General features: G+C 34.2%; 1 protein-coding gene across 2 annotated transcripts in view; it reads right to left on the reverse strand.

Annotated features, from left to right (window-relative positions):
- Positions 1–6,092, reverse strand: part of LOC136842511 (uncharacterized) — a 796,050-nt gene that overhangs the window by 127,074 nt on the left and 662,884 nt on the right. The gene's annotated exons all lie outside the window — the stretch shown is intronic.

The following is a 6,092-nucleotide window of genomic DNA, read 5'->3' on the forward strand; positions in this document are numbered from 1 at the left end:
TATATATATATATATATATATGGGGAGTAAGTAAATTTGAAACAAATGTATCCGAAACATTCGTTAATGGATGTCTGGTAATTAAACTGATCGATCAGAAATTATTTGGCTTCACTCTACCAAGAGTCAGAGTCAGAGTGGTGATTGAAAAATAACGAATAAAAAAAAAAAAGACTTTTGCTACTGGCACCGATGACGAAATAATATCTGCAAAAACACGGGTAAAAAAAAATGTACCAGAAAAAAGTCACAAAGATCTTGACGAAAAATTACTGTGTCAGAATGTTTGACAGTATTTACAGCTCAAGCTAAATTAGGCAGGATTATAATCCATTAGTCAATTTTATTTTTAAATTCCAGCCAAGTAAAGCGAAAGGGTAAAGAGATTTAAAACGGTCAAAATCCAATTTTGGATTCTGCTGAGGTAGCAAAAAGACGAAAGAGATGTGAAATCAGGAGAGAGTAAGAAGAAAAAGATAAATTATGGACTATATTTCTCTATCATAAAGTAAGTAGAGTTCAAAGATAAGAGTAATTCTCTATCTGGTCTTACTTGAATTATTCGTTGTGACCTTGGGGGTTACTCTCTGAGAGGATTTTACTCTATTCATATCTTCATAATTAACTGCATTCGCTATTATGTCAACTTAGGTAACTGGAAATTTAAAAAAAGGATAGTAAAATATTTGCATAAGGACGTGTGTGAATATGAACACATAAAATGCAAGACTCACTATCTATCTATCTATCTATCTATCTATCTATCTATATATATATATATATATATATATATATATATATATATATATATATATATATATATATATATATATACATATATATATATATGTATATATATATATATATATATATATATATATATATATATATATATATATATATATATATATATATATATATATATATATATATAATGTGTGTGTATGTGCGAATATATATATATACACACATATATATAATATATATGTATACATACATACATACATACATATATATATATATATATATATATATATATATATATATATATATATATATAATATATATATAAATCGACTGTCATTTTACTAAAAAATATGAACATAGGTTTACGAACTGAAATGTAATTAAGGAATATGTAAAATTTACTGACATTTGAAAGCAAGATCAGTTTGATAAGAGGGAGAGGCACGTAAATAATAAACTCCTCAGATATTGCTCTTGGTAAACACGGGGACTCACAACATACCAGAAATGTAATTTCATTTAGCATCCATTTCCGAAATATCCCTTGAACTCATTCATAAATCTTTCCTCCCTAAATTCATGTGAGGGATGAAAATGAAGGAATTAAATCTTTCCCGCCATATCCATTTCAGTTCAATAGTAATTTCTTCCGCAGGGACATCAAAAATAGAGAGAGAAAGAGAGAAAAAATATCTTTGTGGCACGCTCTTGCACATCTCCAATCCTAATGAGCAGTCTCTCTCTCTCTCTCTCTCTCTCTCTCTCTCTCTCTCTCTCTCTCTCTCTCTCTGCCCCCTATTTTTCTCTCTCTCTCTCTCTCTCTCTCTCTCTCTCTCTCTCTCTCTCTCTCTCTCTCTCTCACACACACACATTTCCATTCATCCTCCTTGCCTCCGCCTGCGAATTCTGCGCCCGGAATCTTTTGCTTTCACTCAAAAGCAGTTGAATACAAAGGAGCTATAAAACACACAACGCAAGGGGCCATTCCACCAGCGGCCAAGTGAATGCCTCGCAACTCACACAAGTGCAGCCCTCTGTTGGCTCATTCTTGAACTAACAGTCGTTCTCGGTCCGCCAGAAACGAAAGGGGAAAAAATACAACAGGTCCATCCAAAAGGTGCGGAACGTTAAAAAGAGAGAAGGGAAAGCGAAGAGCAAAAGAGGGAAAATGGAAAAGGCAGCGAGAAGAGGAGTGGGCAAAAGATTAGAAAAGGATGAAAGGCAATGGGCCGGAAATAAGGAAACAAAAATAAGGGTTGGGATATGGGTCTGGGGGTTGGGGGGAGGGGTAGGAGATTTGAAGTAGGAGAAGGGATATTGAAGGGTCCGAAGAGATAATAAATGCAAGAACCAGACACGAAAAAGTGACCAACGAAGTCTAGCAATACGGTGTTTTGAGAGAGAGAGAGAGAGAGAGAGAGAGAGAGAGAGAGAGAGAGAGAGAGAGAGAGAGAGAGAGAGAGCATCAATCCAAATTGAGCCTCCAGCATAAAAGGGACCAGGGTACGTCTTCATTGTTAACACAGAGAACAGGATGCAATTGGATCTCGCATTACCTAAAGGACACAAGAGAATTTTTTCTTTCAGATTAATTCCTTTTTATTTTGCCCACATGACTTGAGCAATATTAAATACTAAGGTTATGTAACAACGCTTCGCCAGTTGACGATAAATGTGTTGAAAAAGAACTTACATTCATGTAATTAATTATTTTTCTTTTGTTTTTCTCAAAATATTTTCACAGAGTGAGCATTTTTCAATGACTCTCAATACAAAAATAGCATTAATCTTTTAAGAAATCTATTTTGGATTTTACAATAGCTCATATGATCTGTGACTGTTGTGTCAAAAAAGTTAAGGTTATTCTGCTTTTTATTATATTATTCTGCTAGGGACATCACGCCATGATGATAATAGAAGAAAAATTAATATCCCTAGACAACTTGAAAAAAGATGGTAATGAAACATTTGTTACTCTGAATAAGAAAGAGAAGTAGAGATTAACATGTTCGGGACTGAGAGTTTATGCAGCGTCTGTTAGAAAACATGTTTTTCTCCTCTTTTTGTATTAAGCAATACTATCTTTAGTGCAAAACGAGAAGGGAATATTTTGACAAAAAAACAGAAATAATAGAATAAGTACTCCCAGTAAAAAATAAAAATCAGTATTATCACATTTTTCAAGAGAAGACAGGATATTTATGCCTTATTCCTCCTGGAAAAGATATTTAACCAAGTGAAAATGAAGAACAAAAGCACAGCGGGAAGAAATATTCATGGAAGTTGCTACATGAATTGAGAAGACTAAATTATTATGAAAGTAAAAAAAAAAAAAAAAAGGATAAGTGAAAAACATGGAAACCATGAGTTAAAGTCCCTGGATACAACTATTTGGAATGGCATGAGAGCAAACGAATGCAAGACTTAAGAGGAAAATTTAACGGGAAGCAAACGAAGGCATCAATTAAAAGAAAGTTTAACTGAAAGCAAACTGGAACGAATGTATTACAAGAAAACTGATCTTAGACAAACTCGTTAACTGCAAAAGTCAACTTGACTGAACACAAACAAAGTCGATCATTACAATGCAAAGAAAACTGAAGACACACGAACACAAGAATTACAAGAAGGAAATATTTCAACAGAGAAGAATACTATGAATGTTCATGAAGCAGAATAGGGAGAGAGAAATGACGCATACACTGAACCGGCGATAAGAAAAAGGCATAAGAAATGAAGGAGAGAGACGGCACCCTAAGCCAAATGAAAATTCAAGACATTACGTACAGATAAGGAAGGGGAGAAAAGAGGTCAAAAGGTGAAAATAATGAATTTAACCGCTCATGGGATCACGTTTAAAAAAGGCAGTTATATCCTTGAGGAAGTCGGCAACAATTTTTGCGATACTTTCATTAAAAGAGGCACTTCTGCACAACAGAGAGAGAGAGAGAGAGAGAGAGAGAGAGAGAGAGAGAGAGAGAGAGAGAGAGAGAGAGAGAGAGAGAGAGAGAGAGAGAGATTTTGTGCAAAATATAAGTTTAAATGAAACTACTATCAAGTTTGGTGGATTTACAACTGAGAGGTTGTCTGATTGTCTGATTTAAGTACTTTCGGCTATAAAGCAAGCCCTGTGGTACTCTCAGCCATTCAGAGCTTAAGACAATGAAAAGAGGGAGTTAGAGCGGTTGGTCAGCAAAATAGAAGTATCCAGGGAGAAAAGCCACAGTTGCAGTAAGAAGGAATTGTTAAAGGTGTTGGACAACAAGACTGAAGGAAACTGGAATGGAGGTAAAGTAAAAGGCTAAAATGTTGGTGCAACTGGGGGCCGAAGGGAAGCTGCAAACACACTTTAATAATGCCTACAGTGCACCACGTGAGCTAAACAGACGGAACTACCCTCTACGGAGAAAAAATACCTAAATACTCTGATAATTACATAGGATCTTTACCAACTTTTCTTTTAATGCCTTTTACTCTTGCTCTTTAACTTCATATTTATCAAGGCTACTAGCTCTTCTCTATTCTACTCAAGCTGAGACTTAGCTCCCACTTTCAAGCCTTCAAGGTCATGGGTTACACTTTAAAGTGCCCTTCAAGTATGGTCAGTAAAAATGAATAACAAAGGATAACGGAGAAATGATTAATAACCAGGTTACACATCAGCGCTTTTAACAATTTGCCGATTCTGTGAACGGTACCAATTCCAGAAAAATACTCAACGCGAAAAATTAATTATTTTTCATCTTTCTTACTTACGCAACAATGTTACATAATAAAACAGTTTATTATGCCAACAACAAAACAGCGGGAACTAAAAAATGCTTCGCTCAAGGCTCTTCTTAAAAACGGCTAGGATTTGCTCATTTAAATTATTCTCTCTCACCCTTTCTCTGTCTTTCATAACAGACTACAATAAAGTAAGGATGGTCAAGATTGTGTATGTATATATAATATATATATATGTGTGTGTGTGTATATATATATATATATATATATATATATATATATATATATATATATTTTATATATATATATATATATATATATATATATATATATATATATATATATATATATATATATATATATATATATATATATATATATATATATATATATATATATATATATATATATATATATATATACATATATATACTGTATAAATATGTAGTGTGTGTGTGTTTCACTTATTTTCCTGAGTCATTTATATTGTATGCATTTTCTTTAAGAATAAAGTGTGTGAAATCAAAACCGTTAAACAGAAATAACACCTTACATTCTTATTATCTAATTTAATGCCAAGCCACATCCAATGCAAAACCTCACAATCACATTGTTCTTACGTTACCACGCCACGTAAAATACCACATTGTCAAATTTTTACTATTCTCTGACTGAATATCACAGTCTCACATTCTTACACTCCGAATAAATATTATTTCACGTTCTCTTTGTGCGTTGTCTTACATGGCCAATTATGAATTGCCGAAGAATCTTGTGGCATTACGCTCGAACTGTCATTTATTCGAATATTTGTCATAATTGATAAGCAACCTAAGTCTGTCCTCTATCCTGTTTAGCTGTAATTCTTTATTTTTATGTTTTTTGTCCTTTTTAACTGTAACTCTTGAACATTTGATTTGTCACTTACTCTGCCAGTCTGTAATTCTGGTCAATAAAGACTTACTTTTCTACTCGTAGCTCCGTATCATTTGCATTGTTCACTATTCAGTCTAGACAATTCAGGGCTGTTATCCGCGTTCGGGTACCATTTCTCAACTGACGGAAAAAATTCTATGTCCGTAAAAAAGAAAAGTAAAAAAAAAGCCACTCTAAGGAGATCCCAGGTGTGTCTAACCTTGGAACAAAATCAGGGTCGGAGTAATTCTAAAACCTTAGCCGTGAGACATGTAGCAGCACCAAGGGGTCACGAATGACGCCCCTGGGTCTCGTGGCGTTTTAACCTTAAGAGCCGACGTGTTAAAGTCATTGTGAAGACTAAGCACCTATAAACCCAGGACCAAGAGGCATGGCTGATTTAGACGTACCTCTGGGGAGGTCTGAAAGAAAAGGTGACGCTGAGTTACTGAAACTTGCTAGGCTACTTAGCCTAACTGTTTAAAATATTGTCCATTTACGAACACTTCTTCATACCTTGAAACTTGGGGACCTCCGCGAGAAGATAAAACTCAAGTTAGTGAAATGGTATTTAGAGTCGTTGTGTGTGGGAAACAACAGGTGAAACTTTGTCACTAAAACTTGCTCAATATCAAACCAAACGAATAATAAGCGTATCATTAATTAATCTTGTCATTATTCCATTTTATTCGGCTTTTCCCAGC

The sequence above is a fragment of the Macrobrachium rosenbergii genome, chromosome 10 (genome assembly GCF_040412425.1).
Source record: "Macrobrachium rosenbergii isolate ZJJX-2024 chromosome 10, ASM4041242v1, whole genome shotgun sequence".
Lineage (NCBI taxonomy): Eukaryota > Metazoa > Arthropoda > Malacostraca > Decapoda > Palaemonidae > Macrobrachium > Macrobrachium rosenbergii.